Here is a 17,293-nt window from a genome sequence, read left to right as displayed (position 1 = left end):
AGAATCCTATCTAGTTGGGAAAGGTTTGTCAAAGTTCAAAGATCCTGTTCAAGTTTGTAAAATAAGGAAACATTCTGTAAAACTTTGACCGAAACTGGTGGGGCATCATTCGTGTAGCTTTAGTTCCTCGTAACTTTTCAGTATCAGAGAAAGTTAGAAATCGCAATAGTGGTAATTTGTTATCACCTAGAAGAAGTGAGTCTATTTCTAATAGACCATGGAAACTAAGTAATTTTGTTCTTCGTTAAAGTTTTAAAGAATGGAGTGGGGGGGTAAGATGTTTAATCTGTTTTATTTCATTGATGGAAAGTGTCATAGAATGTTTTAGAGTATTTGAATATGTTTACCCTGCTGTAATGTATTGATGAAAGTGTTTGAATATTAGAATACTTCTTGTTTTAGAATATTATGGAACTCTAGATTCTTCTTATTGTTTTTCCATGTTTATCCTTCTGTTTAGTTTTATGTTTTTTATGAAAAGGGAGATGTGTGGTAATCTGTAATGCTTAAGCCTTGGGCTTAGAATGTATTGAGGTCACTGGAGCAAGAGTGTTCTCTTCTTGTACATTCTGTGTTAGTCAGTTGCTCCAGGGCCCCTTCCTGTACAGTTGTACTTTATTGAATAAACCCTCATTTACCCACAAAAGACTTGGAGGAATCGATGAACTATAAATGTTATATATTTATTAGCCTTTTTTTGACAAGAACAATACATATTCTTTATATATAGTCTAACCCCTTCAGAAAATCAATAGGCCCACTCTTTAAATTTTGATGCTCTGAACCTTTGATAAAGTCAGTTATTTTGTCTTACTTAATTTGATACCCCTTATATTCAGCCTTGTGTGCCAAGGGAGTTTGGGTGCCAGGCCGTGCGCACAACCTCCCACGCATGGTTTGTGCACACCGGGGGGAGAGGTCTGGCACCTGGCCAAACCTACGATGCACATGGTCGAAGGGCATGTGTCGCATGGAGTTGGCTGCCTGCACGCGGTTGTATGCATGGTGTGTGCGCCATGCATGGTATGGGGTTGGCGTTACATATGGTAATACAATATTACTTTACATTTTTTATAAAACTAAAAATTCACTGAGTAAAAACAAAAAGTTTAAAGTTATAGTTAGGCATTTTAAAATTAAAACATTCATGGAAAAAAAGGTTCAAATTACATATTAGGTAGGTGAAAACATAATTTTAAACATACTGTTTTAAACAAACAAAACCACTGAAATTCTACAGCTATCTCAAGTAACAGTAGTTCGTACCATCACTATTCACTGCTAATTTCCTCACTGAAGACATGTTCTATGACATCATTAATCCCATCACCGCAATATCGGAAATGACACCATTCATGAGAACAATATGCATGGCAGGGGCACGAGTTATAGTTACTTTAAGTCACAAGTTAAAGTTACTTGAGAGAACTATAACCGCACAACTTTAATGTTTGATCATAGCAGAGGGCCATACCCCCCTAAAAATATACTATTGGCTATAGGCCTGTTCATTACTGCCAATTACACACTGCCAGTATCATGTAATCAGTCTAGCTGAGAGTTGTCACACTCTTTAAGGAAGACACACTTCTTGCACCTCCTTCCCTCAGACCACTTGTCTGTACCTCAGTTACACTATGTAACTATGGTGGTGTTCTCAGCAACAAACACAAAATCATATGCGCCGAGGCTGAAAAGCAATGTCACAAACACCCTAGAGGTGTAAATTGGGCAGTGATGTATGCTCACATCATGCAGGTGACCGTCCACACTGAAATGACAGCTTACGCTCCATTGGTCCATTCATTTTTGTACTTAGCAAGGCAAAGTAAAGTGAAATAATGCCAGAAATGCAGCATAAGGGGAAAAGCAATTATTCATGTCTCAGGTTTGCACAACAGGGTACAACTCTGTGCTTTCATTTCCATTGGTTCATGCCAGGATTGCATGGTCATGAACAAGAGACAGACAGTTATCAGAGAAGAAAGGCCCAATAAAAGGATAAATTAATAGGTGAGCATGTAGGTGCATAAACCGCAGCACCAGAAGTGTAGAATAGCTTCCTGCAACAACATGACTGTAAGCATCTAGGCTCTAACCGTCATCTTACTCATTCATCCATCCATCCACTTATCTATTCATCCACTTACCTGTTCATCTATTGACCCACCCATTTATCCCACTACGCACTCACCCATTCATATAGTCTCCTATTCATCCATTTAGCTATACATACAGTCATTAATGTATCCATTCATCAATCCTTTCACACATTTTCGCATTGACCCAATCAAAAACCCGCGACTCGAGCAAAGGAAGTTGACAATTAATGAAAAAGCATGTTAATTAAAACAAAAGCCATGCTTTAATGACTTTGCTAGGGCTTGCTTATTAACTTGTCTGATTTTGTTTTTCACATTATAATCTAAGTCACATCACAAATATATATTGCCAGTGATGCAACCTGTGATAGGGCGTTTGGTGTCACTACCGCTACACCTGACATTTTGGCGAATCCATCCATGAACACAGGGTTACAAATCGCAGATCGTGCGTGATCATGCACAGACTTTTAAAGTGAGCAATAATACCTACAAAGAAAGTCTTTGGGGTAGCCTCTCTCCTGGCCCCTGAAGGCCATTTTTCTTGGCGTTCGTGTCTGAGGGACAGACAGTTTTACTGGCTCTAGCTATGCTCATAAATGTACAAACTGCTGCACGTTAATAGCGCAGAACATAGCTGCACCTGAAGAAAATAATGGAATCTGTGCGGAAATAAAACACTGCACGAGGCAATGTTTATGACTGTCCAAACAGGAACATGACAAAAAAGGAGGAAATTAAACAATGGATCTAACAAGCACATTTCCATATAAGTAGACCGTTTGGCTCTAACGTTAGGATGAGCTTAACATAAAAAGGTAGAAATACTTTGCAATAGTGCTTTGGGGGGGACAGCAGACCGGAGGGAGGTGTGTCCCCCGGGGCATTAGTGAAAAGCAGACCTGGTCTAGTCGACTGGGCTTGTTGGGCTACATCTGGTAAAAGATGTAGCCCAAGGGTTATATATGGCGCCATTTTGGGCTGCCGCCCCTCATTTTGTTGGTAAGTGGACACAGTGGCTGGCCCTTAGCTGTGCAGTAAGTTTTCCTTTCTAGGTAGCGATTTTTCAAATTATAATAGCAGCTCTTCTAGTGACTTTCATTGTGCTTAGTTATGCTATGTTACCTAGTATTACAAAGCACGTAGCTACCCAGGACCGGGCTTCTCATCTCTGACAGGAATCCTGAGGATGAAATGTATTGTTTAGGCGAAGAGGTGGGACTTCAGTTGCTTCCTGAAACTTAACAAGTTGCTGTTGGCTCTGAGGTAAATGGGCAAGCAGTTCCAGAGTTTAGATACCAGGTATACAAATGATCGCCCTCTACCCATGGCTCTTTTATTTCTGGGGGTAACCAGGAAGGAGCGATTGTTGGATCTTAACTCTCTTGTGTTGTAGTATGGTGCGATAAGGTGACTGAGGATATGCAGGCCACAAGAGTATTTCACCTAGTGCACAATGCAAAAGGCCTTGAATTCAATTATTTTTGTTAGATACCTGTGAGCGGTTATCCAGCTGTTGGCATGGATGATAAACGGGTGCATGAAGGGCTGCGCCTCTTGTCGGAGGCTGTCGCTGCGATCGTTTTTTGGCTGCACGCTCCCAGTGGCGTGGAGACTGCTGTTCTGGCATGCTTGCCGCTTCTTGGCCTGGATTCGGTGCAGGTGAGTGTTGGAGGCCACATGTGAACTTGTGTTGTGGCCTTAATCCCACAAGGAAGGAGGGTTGGGGTGAGGGAAGGGCTGCGAGTGATAAGCGGCACTCAAATTAAAAAGCAGGAAAAGGGAGGAAGCCTCACAAGGGCAGCTGCTCGGGCCTCGGTAAAGATCCCCGGGATCAGGGATGTCGATTGCACGCTGCGAGCATGGAGAGACTGGACGGGAAGCCTCAAGGAACAGGCGGGGCAAAGAAGGGAAGGACCTACAATGGGAGGGACAGCCCTGGTTTCATTGGGTGGCTATGATTTGGTGCAGGACATGCCTCGGATTAGATAGATGACCTGGAGTTGCCACTAGGGAGGCAACAGTTGGTGGGACAGGGGTTTGAACCTGGATCAGCCACAGAAGAGGTAGGTGGGGAGTGGGGTGGGACCAGTCCAAATATGTGTGGGGCCTGGGAGAGTAAGGATGACAACAGGGCAGGGTCCACCATTGGGTATCAAAAGTAGGAGAAGATGAAGGGGAACAGGTTCCTGATTCAGGATTCAGAGGACTGCAGCAGGTGGTCCTGGATGTCCCAGAGGATCTGTGGGCAGGCGGGCATAGCTCCTGACAGGGGCAGATAGCGGAGGAAAATGCCATGCAAGGAACACAGCGTGGCAGAGCTTCCACGGTTGTGGCTGCCATGCTTGAGTGGAGTGAAGGGGAGGAGACTGATTTTGAATGGGGTTGTGCTTCCCGCAAACCCCACAAAGTATATACCAGGCAACATGAGATCGGTCAGAAGGGTGAGCAGAGTGTCAGGTCAGTGCAGTTTTGGGGGGGGGAGGGGACCAGGATCAATTGGCAGTTTTTTCAGGGCCCAGCAAACTGGGCCTAGTTTCTTTCTTTCAAGTGACAATGTGCAGGAGGTTCCAGACCCCGGAGAGAACGTGCAGCGAGCATACCCTGGGGGGATGCGAAGGCATGGTCCAGGACGGTCAGTCGGACTGCGTCGTGAGACCCAGCAATATATGGCACAAGAAGGTCCAGGGAGGCCTCAACATGGCAGACGCAGGAGCAGAGAGGAACATCACTAGTGTGGGACCAGCACTGGGCCCAACAGCCCGCGTCAGTGGAACACCCAAGAGGGTTTGGACTGCCTCTCAGAACGAGCGAAGGGTGCCCCTATGGTGGGAGGCAAGAGTCACAAGGTGTGGCTTCCATGGCAAATAATCCTAAAGGGTTCACATGGTAAGAGGAGGTATTGGATTATGGAGACAACAGTCTCAAAAATAGAGAAATTGTGGATCCTGAGTGGCAAGGCACTGTGGTGCCGCCAAGGGAGATCATCACATGGGTGGGAGGTTTCTCTAATTCTATGTCTAATGTTGTTATTCGTGTGCCATTTTGGGATTGGGGATGGTATATAGATACCCAAAAGGCAAGGAAGACAAGTACACTGACAAGGCAGGAGGCTTCGAAGCAGAAGCATGGAGGTCGGACTATTGCATTCCTTGATTTTTTTCCATTAGTGGTACCTGTCACACTGTGGGGCGCATGGTTTAAGCACAAGAAAGTATTTTTCAGAGTAGACAGTATGGCTGAAGTTCAGTTGCTTAACAGACACTCAGTGAGGGATGTGCAGGTCCTTAACTTATAGAGGGTGTTCCTGCTAGAATGCTCTGTTTAGAGCCAAGCATGTACCGCGTGTGGACAATTACATTGCGGATGCTTTGTCTCATTCACAGTGGGAGAGGTTTCATGGACTGATCATGGAGGCGGACAGGGACAGAACTCAGATGCCGCCGGAGTTATTGACAGTCGGCGACAGAGGATGTGTTAACTGGTAGTGGGGTACTTGGCGGCCACTACACGTAAGGCATATTACTAAGGCTTGGTGAGTATTGTTGAGCTCAGGAGCAAGTTGACAACCGAGTGAATGGGAAAGAGTACAGGACATAGTGCTGTTCATATTACGGCTGATGAAAAAGCGTTTATCCAGAGTTACGATTTCAGGAAAGCTGACAGGCAAAGCCTTCATGGGGAAACTATTGTGGGGTTGTTAGGTAAGAGAATGTTAGGGGTTTGTATTAGGGAGCAGGGTAGAGTGGGACAGCGTAGGAATCCTCTTTCTTGGCAGTGTTTTTGTAGAGTGATACATAGTTTGCCAGAGATTTGGTAATCACAGGTTGTAATGGATGAGTTTTCCACATTAATGTCATGGATGTTTTTTGGAGCTTTTTGGGTATCTGGACTCTTGGGGGATGAGGGAGTAGGGTTTGAAATGGGAGGATGTTAGCTTTAGACAGGATGGGCTAGAAATATGCTTACTCAAATCTAAGACTGATCAGAGGTCGAGAGGATCTACGGTGCAACTACAGGCTCAGGAGGGCAAGGTATGCACTGTAGCATAGCGCTGAAAACTCAGATAGCAGGCCAGGAGGGTATGGGGGTAGTTTTCTCACATAAACAAGTGGATCGAGTTACTTCCTTCAAATTATTGAAGTTTTTGAGGAAAGCAGTAATGAACCTAGGTGTAGTGGCTGCAGACTTCGGTACTCATTCTTTTAGGATCAGGGCAGCAAGCGAGGCAAGTAGAAGGTGGTCTAGGGAGCAAATAATGCTAATAGGCAGATGGTTGTCAGATTGTTGTCAAAGGTATGTTAGAAACAAGGAGGGTGAGGGGTGAGGGGTGTGAAGCTTGATAAAAACAATAGGTTTACACAATTTTCTTTTTCAGGTTTGGTTCCTGGTCCTTTGGCTGCTGGCTTGTCGGTTTGGATTGTCCTCTATGAAGAAGGAAGATCAGGCTGATGGAAAGAGTGCTTGGGGTAGGAACTTGGGTTTTCACAATAGCTCGTTTTTAGTAGAAAGGGGCTTGAAGTTGAAGGTACACTTAACTCATTGTAATTAGGACCGCAAGTGTTCTACCCTGTTTTTAATCATACCTTCTAGAAGCAAGAATAAATCATCGTTGCCCACTAGATAGGTAGTTTTAACTCACTTCTAAACCCACTCCACTTCACTACACTGACTGCACTACACATAGTCCATCACTTCAGTGCTCCTACGTAATTCCGCAAGTCGTAGCACGCCTCAGTCCGTAGAGGACTGGGATGGCCCCAATGATGAAGCATGTCACCGTGGGGAAACCCTGGTGAGTGAGGGGACTCAAGAAAGAAAACTTTCTCTTTCTGACACTTAACTATTCCAACTCCAGCGAGTGTTGTGAATACCAGTCATCCAAGGGCTAGGTTCTTGATCCATAGATTCAGGGATTTGCAGGTCTTCTACATTACTTTTGGAGGGTGAGCCTAGCCATCTATTCCCTCTTTCTCCCCCTTCCTTTTGAGTACATTAACAAGCTGATGGCCATAGGTATTTGCCCAACATTTTGATGAAACATTTAGGGGACAACAACATGGTAGTGGAGAAGGGCCTGGTGCTCTTACAATGCATGAAACAAAATTGAAGAGAGAAATAAAATCTCAATGGTCAGGGTGCTTTGTAGCCTGGACGGAGTTTATCCCTAGGAGGTGTTGGAGAGGAGCGGGCAAGCCATCATCCATAGATAAGGCCAGGAGAAAGGTGAATAGGGTACCGAGACGTTTTTGTATGGACAAGGGTTTTGGAAGATTGCTGCATTTGGACTTGCGTTACGAGGAGGTTGAGTTTTTATGAGATGACGGAGTGCATTTTTCAGAGTATAGAATTAGGTTGTACTTGTTGCAGTCCTTGCTTAGCACCTTGAGGAGTCAGGTGTGAATAGTTTCGGGGAGGCAGAAAAAGTCAGTTGATGCCTTTTTCTGGTGGTGGTAGGCCCACAAGATTGTAGGCCTTTACTTAATTTTATTTTGGTTAATATAGGCTAAGCAGCAAAAAAGGGGGGTCTCAACAAACCCAGAAGTCCTGTAGTTAAAATTTTACGTCATTGGAATATCAAGTTGAGCACAGGTAATTAGTGCACTGCTAGGCAGGGGCAGTTTAAAGGGAGGTAAGCAGAGAAGTATAATAGGTCATGATGTCAAAGTTTTAACAGTATGTATACATGGGGATGGGTTAGGGGAGGGGGTAGGGAATGTAGGTTATTGACTGTATAGTGAGGTTTTAGTTCTGTAAGGCCTTAGGCCGAGGATTTCTATGTGACACGCACCTATTTCAATAAAGCGGTCTTTTCCACACATACAAGATTCAGTCGTCTGTAATGTGCCCTATTTAACCCAATAGGGCTTTTTGGGGACAGCAGACTGGAGGGAGGTCTGTCCCCCGGGGGCATTGGGGTAAAGCAGGTGCAGTCTAGTCGACTGGGCTTGTTGGGCTACATCTGGTAAAAGATGTAGCCCAAGGTTTACATATGATGTTGTTTTGGGATGCCACTCATCATTTTGCTGGTAGGTGGACATGGTGGCAGCCTCTTCCCTGTGCACCAATTTTTCCCCCTCCAACCTACCTCAATTTTTGTATTATTGTTGGGACAGAATAGGTTGTTTTATGACAGTTGTGATTTAGGCAGGCTAGTTGCAATAGGTGCATTAGGGCAGTTATTGTATTGGTTGTCGCTTTCAGACAGGTACAGGGTTGGGTGGTAGCCCCACAAGGTTGTGGGCCTTTAGTTAAGATTATTTAGGTTAATAAAGGCTAAACAGGCAGAAAGAGAGGGTCTCAACCTCCCCACACCGGAAGTCCTGGAATTAAAATGTTATGTCACAAAAAGGGTATTTATACAAATGGGGAGTGGTTGGGGAGGTAGTGAATGTAGGTTATTTACTGTATAGTGAGGTTTTAGTTCCGTAAGGCCTTAAGCAGAGGATGTCTATGTGAGATGTACCGGTTTCAATAAAGCGCCCTTTTCCACACATACAAAAGTTAGTGGTCTGTAATGTGCCCCATTTAACCTAAGTCGCGGTTAAGCTGAAGAGAGGGAACTATAACCAGTTTCAGTGTGTTTAGTGTAAATCGTTTTTCTTCAAATGCAACAAATGTGCAGCTGGTTTGGAATTGAACATTTACATCATAAAGATCACTATTTTGTCGGAAAAAAGGTGTAATGAACTCCATATACATGTCACAGGTAAGGAATGTTTCTGTTATGTTTCTGACTTATTTTTCACTACCGTGCAAAACTACAGCTTAATGTGCTTGGGCTTACACAGAAATGTTGAGGCATCCATGCTGAGTTAAATTTCAATCAGTTCTGAACTCTGAAGAAAATTCTATGTGACCAGTTACATATAGATTGAGTTGTGTTATGTGTATCGAACCTCAAAGAAATCCATGAATTCAATGACGTGTAGATGTGTACAAACATATGGCTGGTCACAATGTTCTCAAAAGTTTCATGTGCAGTTGTAAGTCAACCAAGAGTTTTGGATCTTGCGCATATTCCTCTGCTGCCTAATCTCATTTTTGCTTAGCTTTTAAACTGCAGAGATACAACTTGCACAAGAATTGGAAAATGGTGCAAATTTGCAAATACATTTGTATTTCCTTTTTTCATTTAATTGAAGATTAGGAATGTTGAAGCACTTTCAACACTTTCTTCACCACTTTCACCTAGGCCATAGATATATATGTTTACAGGTGTCTCTATGTGTGGGAAATGCTTTACAAGTGTTTGTCGATAACCACCAAGATGTAACTTTATGATATTACCCCTCTTTTGAAATTCCTCTGCGCAGTAAGACGTTTTTTATTTGTATAATAAAGACCTTAACACAATGAAGCACCAACCTGCTAACTGATGCAGGCTTTTAATTCCAATCTAGAATGGTTGCTAATGCGTTACCAAATAAGTACCATATTATTCACAGCACACCTGCCTTAGGAAAAGAAGAGATATAACTGTTAACGAAAAGCAATGACAAAGACAATTTGTGTGAGGTTGGGTGCTGACCTTTTGCCTTTGCCAATGCTCATTTGGTTTCTGAACAGTTTTTATATGTAGGCATGTAATGTATGAAAACAAGCATTGTCTAGAAGCCAAAATACATAGATATATGTTATAGCACACATTTCACCAGTAGTCCTTAGCAATGAATGTGGCCACTTTTTGTGGGGATGTGCACATCGTGCAAGAACAGAACGCTGTCACTCATAGTCAGTTAGGCCAATAGCTGAAATGAGCTGAACCTGTGCCGCATGCTATATGCTGTTGTGAGCAGAAGGAAAATGTGAATGCCATTACTGTGAACCAATGCGTAAAGAGGGTTGATTGAAAGCCCTGTAAGCATGAATAGTATACATATTTATTTTAAAATGTAAAGAACTTGCCTAATGCCAGATCCCAAAAAGGGAATGTGAGCAGAAAGACAATTGATAAGAATATGTGCTTAGTAATCAGAGAAATATTTAATATAATCTTTTAACCATAAAAGTGTTTCAGTTTAGCTCCTGCTGGACTTTTTTCGATGAATGGAAGGCTCCTGGTTTGTAAGTACTCCTGTGCCATCCACTCTCAAGTTCCTCTGCCAATCTGTTGTATTTTCCAAATCATAGAATGTTTGAGTACGACTGCATTCCCTTCACCTTCTTTATACTGTGGTTCAGTAAATATAGTTACCTTCAGGCAAATAAGGTCCCTCGTGAACCCACACCTGTTCTCCAACTCACCACAACCCTTCATTCAGTAAGAGCTGATTGTTAGAGAAACACTTTGCACTACCTGTACTTCTGTTGGATTTTCACCATCATGTTTCCTTTCAAGACCCTCTCTCAAAGAACCACATGGCAGCTAAAGGGCTATTTTTATGCTGACCTCTTTCCATATCATGGACACAAATGGTGACACTCTGTTACCCTGTGCATGTGGTAAGATATGCCCCAAGTATTCTACACAATGCCTCCTTGCATATTGCATTACAAACCACAATACCAAGTTCTGTATCAAGTCTAGAGTGCCATATGGACAGAATCTACCCCTTCCAGACGGAAGTACATTTTTTGTTCTTTTGCCCTCTTTATAAGACAAAACATAAGAATTAGAAAATTGCTATCTGTAGACTTATGGGAGTGGGGCACTATTGGCACTATTGGGATGCTGCAAGGATCTTGAAAAGTGATCTAAGAGAACAAATAGTCTTTGAGGTCTAAAGGTTTCTTTATTGTGGATGGAACCAAAAAATAAGGTTTTAACTAACTCAAAGCTCTTGTTATTGATAACTTAGTTATGTTATTATTTTAATAGTAGCTGGATGTTCTTAAATTTGAAATCGGGATCTGCTTGTTCATATTATGTGTCAACTAATTATTTAGTCAAGATGCAGAAATTAATTTATTTGATGCATATGCTTGGTAGTCCTATTGGATGTTAAATCTCGTAGGATTTTTGTAGTATCGACGTGATGATATCAGACTCATTCTCTAGTTTTAATTTTATTTATAGTTTTAATATTTGGCAATTGGAGGATTATTTATATTATTACATTTGATTTCTATGTGATTGTAAAACGTTTAGTTACAGTAAGGACCTATTATCCATAGGAATTCCGCAACAATCTATTTCGAATAACTTTGGCCCCGGTTGACGAATCTACGCAAAATTCTCAAAACTGGTGACCCGCTCTGGTCCGCTCCTATCCTGGAAATCTCGAGGTCATTCGTCAAGCGGGGGCGGAGAAAAAAGGGGGGTCCTAAAACGTGTTTTCCCCATGCAATTTCCCATAGAAACCATTAATCGCAGCTACAGCCTGAACTGCTGAACGGAATTACACCAAATTTGGCAAAGAGGTAGCCCTTGGCTCAGAGTCCTGCCTTTTGGTTAAATGGTGTAAATCTGTTCAGTAGTTCCTGAGAAAATCAAAAGTAAAATCATAGATATATTCATGGCCGCGCAGGCTCTGCGCACCCTGCTGAGCACGAGCTGTATGTTAATTGGCTGTCAACACTTCAAACCAGGAAGTGTTGGCAGCCAGAACCGAGGCACAAGAAAACATTAAAACAAACGTGCAAAACACAAAAAAGGGGGAAGGGTAGAAACACCCTGACCCCCTAGGCCTGCTCAGGGGGTCCCACAAGGACCCCCAAGGCCGAACAAAAAAAGGATTTTTTTTTAAAAATCAGCAAAATCCGCGCAGTGTGCGCGGATCCTGCTAATAAAAAAAAACGAAGCGCGGGCTGCCGCACTCCTTTGGTAATTGGCCCCCGTGGGGCCCTATCCTGGGGGCAATACTTATTATGTAAAGGGGGGCGCAGAGGGGCCCCCCAGCCCCGGGGACTGCCACCCCCTCGGCTTTTTTTAGTTAGGTGTGGGGGGCTCTCAGGCCCCCTCAGCCCCCGGGACCACCACCCCCTGGGGCTTCTTTCAATTAGGTGGGGGGCTCTCAGGCCCCCGCAACCCTGGGGACCGCCACTCCCGGGGCTTCTTTCAATTAGGTGGGGGGCTCTCCAGCCCCCCCAGCCCCAGGGACCGCCACCCCCCAGGGATTTTTTCAAGTAGTTGGGGGGGCTCTCGGACCCCCCAGCCCCAGGGACCGCCACCCCTGGACTAAAAAAAATGCCGGGGGCTCAAGGCGCCCCGAAGACCACTACCCCCGGGGCTTTCTTTTTTTTAAAAAATACCCTGTGTCAGGGAGCTCAAGTCCCCCCACACGCCCCAGGGACCACCACCTCCCTTGGCTCTAAATATTTAAATTGGGGGGTCCGTGATGGACCCCCCAGCCCTGGGGACCTCCACCCCCCAGGGCCGGCTCCTGCAGTGTCCCGGGGTGCCCACCCTCGGGACACTGTAGTTTGCTATGGCAGGGCAGGAGCCTCCCGGCTTCCGCCCTGCCATAGCAAACTTGGTTTGAATTTTGAAAGAGAGAGCAGGAAAACTAGCTCTCTCTTTCAAAATTCAAACCAAATTGCTTTTCCACACGGGGAGCAGCATCTTAGCAGCTCTCCATGTGGAAAAGCAATGCCGGCTCCGTCAGGAGGTGGGGAGCCGGCTGGGACCGTGCGGGGATTGGAGACCCCCAACGGAGAGGACCAGCCCCGGTGATGGGGTCCCCGGGGCTACAAGTGTCCTGGGAGGGTGTCACGCGGAGCCCCTCCCCAAAAGTTAAAAAATAAATAAAAATAAAAAATGCACAAAGGCCGGCCGTGGGGCCATAAGTGGCCCCGGGGGGCACAATTTCAAGAGGTAGTTTTAATCCCCCTGCCCTACTATATACTAGGGGCTTACAGAGGAGGTCATGCTAATAACAGGGGTACCCCAACACATAGTGTTCCCTAGTGTATGTAGGTGTTTTAACTGTATTCTAAGTGTGTTTTAGCATAGCACTGGCTCTAGGACTGGTTAGTCAGAGTCAGTTACCACCAGTACCCATCTGAAATTTGAGGGTACAGGAGGATTTAGGAACAAGGTCTCTTTCTGCTCCTCTGTTTGTTCTTTCTGCACGTCTTCCTTCTTCCTGCACTTTTCTTCGTCTTTGAGGACTTCTGTTGCTTCTTTCTGCATTTCTTTTTCTTCTTTCTGTCTGTTTTTTCTTCTTTCTTCACATGTCCTACCTCTGTAGGCATAGTTAGAAACTAGCATTTAAAAAATCTTTGAAATTCACTGAAAAAAACATAGGTTTCAGGCATGTTATAGTTAGGAATTAGCATTTAAAAAAACCTTAGAAATTCACTGAAAAAAACCATAGGTTTCAGGGGTGTTATAGTTAGCTGGACATTTCACTCGTACAAAACTATTGAAATTCCCCCGTTATAGTTAATTCAGCTAACTATAACGTGCGCGCCCGCAATGCACTGCTGATGACGTCACATATTACATCACTCATGACATGGTCAGTGACATCACTGATGACATCTTAAATGACATCACTGATGACATCCCTGATGACATCATCCTTGTGATAGAGTGGCAGACTTCCTCTCACCCTAATATAACCTTTGATACACACATTCAAAAATAGAAACTAAAATGTTCAAATAAATGGACATACCAATACCAGTTACAACAACCTAGTCAGTAATTCCAAGATCTACATACACATCCACTCATTTACCAACACTCCTATATAGTCACTCATACAGGTACTCACTCATCATATGTACTCATACACCTATACATCCTGTTACACACCGCCACTCATTCCTATAGTTACTCACTCACATAGTCACTAATGCTAATAAAGAATAAAACATCCATTTACTTTCATGTACAGTTACTAGCAGCCCGTCCCGACGTTGTCCGGGTATGAATTGCTGCCGGCCAGTAGTATATTGTTTTGTAGGATTTCGTTTTGATAGCATTTCTTATCTGTGACAGGCCTGTGAAACGCTCCGATTCACAGTGCACTGCTGATGCACTTAAGAGTGCGCGTTCAGTAGTGTGTGAACTCGAGTTTCCCTTCTTTATTTTTCCTTGCAATATTATATAGCACGAACTCGACAACATGGCATGAGCACAATTTACATTACAGAAGAACACATTCATTTGTGGTAGGCACGGGGAGACAAAGGGATTTGCCTGGAATCACAGGATGTTGAGCTGATGCCGAGATTCGAAGGTAGCTCCCCAGCTCTAAAGTTCGCAATTCTAGAACTTGTGGCGGGAGGTGTGTCTAAAAGTGTATGTCAGTGCTGGCCATCAATAAGAGAAACCTGTGCATTTTTCAAATCGGTGGTGAAAAAATATGAGTATGTTGCTGGAGATGTGGGCCGCTGTGCCACCAATGTACTTACCGGGGGAGGGTAAACACCCATTATTCCGCAACTTTCTTTCTGCATACCATCACTCCGCATACTTTCATTACGAAAGTACCATGACTCCGCAATGCCATTATAACGACACGTGGCATTACATTTTATATGCTTTTACCACGCATACATTTACAACGAAATTCGTTGTAAATGCATGAATGGTAAAAGCATGTTTTATTTTATGTTTGGATAAGGTAAGTATGGGTATAGGGGAATATGTTTTGGGGTTCTGAGGTATATGTTTTGGGGTGTTTGGGTATTTTAAGGGTTCAGATATAGTTTTGGGTTATGGGGTACAGGGGTAGTTTTAGGGTTTAGGGATAGGTATGGGTTTTGGGGTACAGGGGTATTTTTAGGGTTCAGAGCTAGGTTTGGGTTTTGGGGTATTTTTAGGGTTCAGGGGTAGGTTTGGGTTTTGGGGTATAGGGGTATTTTAAGGGTTCAGGGCTAGGTTTGGGTTTTGTGGTACAGGGGTATTTTTAGGGTTCAGGGCTAGGTTTGGGTTTTGGGGTACAGGGGTATTTTAGGGTTCAGGGGTAGGTTTGGGTTTTGGAGTACAGGGTTATTTTTATAGTTCAGGGCTAGGTTTGGGTTTTGGGGTACAGGGGTATTTTTAGGGTTCAGGGGTAGGTTTGAGTTTTGGGGTACATGAGTATTTTAAGGGTTCAGGGCTAGGTTTGGGTTTTGGGGTACAGGGGTATTTTAGCGTTCAGGGGTAGGTTTGAGTTTTGGGGTACAGGGGTATTTTTAGGGTTCAGGGCTAGGTTTGGGTTTTAGGGTACAGGGGTATTTTAGGGTTCAGGGGTAGGTTTGGGTTTTTGGGTACAGGGGTATTTTTAGGGTTTAGGGATAGGTTTGGGTTTTGACGTACAGGGTATATTTAATGGGTTAAGATGGGTTAGTGTTTAAGGGTGTTGGGGTATTTTAAGGAGTAAGGGTGGGTTATGATTATGGGGAGCAGGGGTATTTAAAGGGAGCAGGGTGGACACCCGGAGCTGGAATGTACAGAACCTGGGAAGAAAAAACAATGAAATATTGGTCACAACGCTCGCTTTTTTTCCGCAATCCCGCGCCCTGCACACGCCCACGCCCCCAGCACACGCCCACAGCACACGATATGAGACATGGCATGAAGGGCGGAACGTACCACACGCCCCCAGCGTTTGTCACGCCCCCAGCACACGCCCACAGCACAACGCAGACACGCCCACAAGGGACTACTTTGCTGGCACGGTTCTTTTACCTTTTAAATGTATATGGTGAGTGTCTGCATAGCCTATGTCCTTCTGCTGCAACTTTCCTTTCCAACGCTGTATTGGGTGTTGTGATTGGTGCTGTGGTTCCTGAGATTACCCGCCTCAAAGGTTTGGGCTTTCTCTTTATTATATTAGGATAGATATAGAAACACACACCACTACACTTACTTCTACAGAAACGTGCACATACTTACTCTTAAACAATCACTTATAGAAACACATACTTATTTACACAGGAACTCTTCCAATCTCTCACTCTCACATATACTCACTTATATACACCAATACTCACATATACTAGTTTTAAACATATGTAGTCACTCATAAAGACACTATTTACACAGTCATTCACTCACTAACACACCCATACACATACTCATCCACCCATAGAGTCCTGCACACACGGTGTCTTCAAAACACATACAAACAGTGAGTCACTAATTCATGCATCTATGCGCTAAGTAATACCCCCACCGAACCATACAGACGCTCAGACACTCATACTGATACTCAAAAAACCAACTAATAACCCATATAGACACTCATGTAGCTACTCACCAACCCATGCAGCCACTTATACACAAAGTGAGAGACTGATACAGATATTTACATATTTAAACATTACTTGCTAACCCATGTATTCATTAAGATACACTTAATCAGTCAGTTATACAATCAATTTTACAAAAAAAACATCCATTTAGACACTTATTTACCCATTTATTCTTTCATCGGCCTTGAGATATACATATATAAAAATATTTAATTTTTAGAAAGACACACATTCAGTGGATGATGTCATCAGTGATGCCATTTGAGATGTCATCAGTGATGTCATGAGTGATGTCACTGACCATATCATGAGTGATGTAATATGTGACGTCATCAGCAGTGCATTGCGGGAGCGCCAGTTATAGTTAGCTGAACTAACTATTACAGGGGAATTTCAATGGTTTTGTACGAGTGAAATGTCCAGCTTACTATAACGCCCCTGAAACCTATGTGAATATACATATATAAATGTCTTGACAATATGATTCTCATGCTCCACCAAACAATTCCCTTGGCGAGAGTGCAAGGAGGTATGTCAATGTTGAAAATAAATTCTCTCATAGAAATCAGCTATTTTTCTGAGACAAACTGCATGTCCTTGCCCAAGAATTATTTTAAGAGTCATCTTTAGAAACTTCGAACTCACTTATGGTTAATGCAGTACATTCATTTATCACTGTCCACCAGTCAATCTAATCCATAAAAAACATTTACAGTTTCCAACTTTGGCAATCCCCATAGGGCTCGGTACACAAGGTGTGGCTACAATCTTTCAGTAATGTTCTGCCTAAATTCGTCCATATGTGTCCTGGTGTTGAGCAACTTTGCTCAGGTTGTGGAAGCAAATATCCATTGCTAAATCAGTTGGGACGGCTATCAGGGAAAAGGATACCTCCACACCACTATCGATTTACTGCACTGTCTACTGCCCATTACCTTGGCCTGTGTCGTCCAATCCAGATTTGGAAACCATACATCTCATGTGCCTCCCATTTTGCCATGGATCTCTCAAAATGCTATTCACGATCCAAATACACTACAATGTTTATCAAATCAACAGGT

The 17,293-nt window shown here is 43.6% G+C and overlaps 1 long non-coding RNA gene across 1 annotated transcript in view; it reads right to left on the bottom strand.

Annotated features, from left to right (window-relative positions):
- The window catches only part of LOC144753472 (uncharacterized), a 643,745-nt gene that overhangs the window by 524,486 nt on the left and 101,966 nt on the right, over window positions 1–17,293 (bottom strand). The window lies entirely within an intron of this gene.

This window comes from Lissotriton helveticus, chromosome 5_1, assembly GCF_964261635.1.
Source record: "Lissotriton helveticus chromosome 5_1, aLisHel1.1, whole genome shotgun sequence".
Lineage (NCBI taxonomy): Eukaryota > Metazoa > Chordata > Amphibia > Caudata > Salamandridae > Lissotriton > Lissotriton helveticus.
The sequence above is the reverse complement of the archived record's forward strand: the minus strand, read 5'-3'. Positions and strand labels throughout refer to the sequence as shown.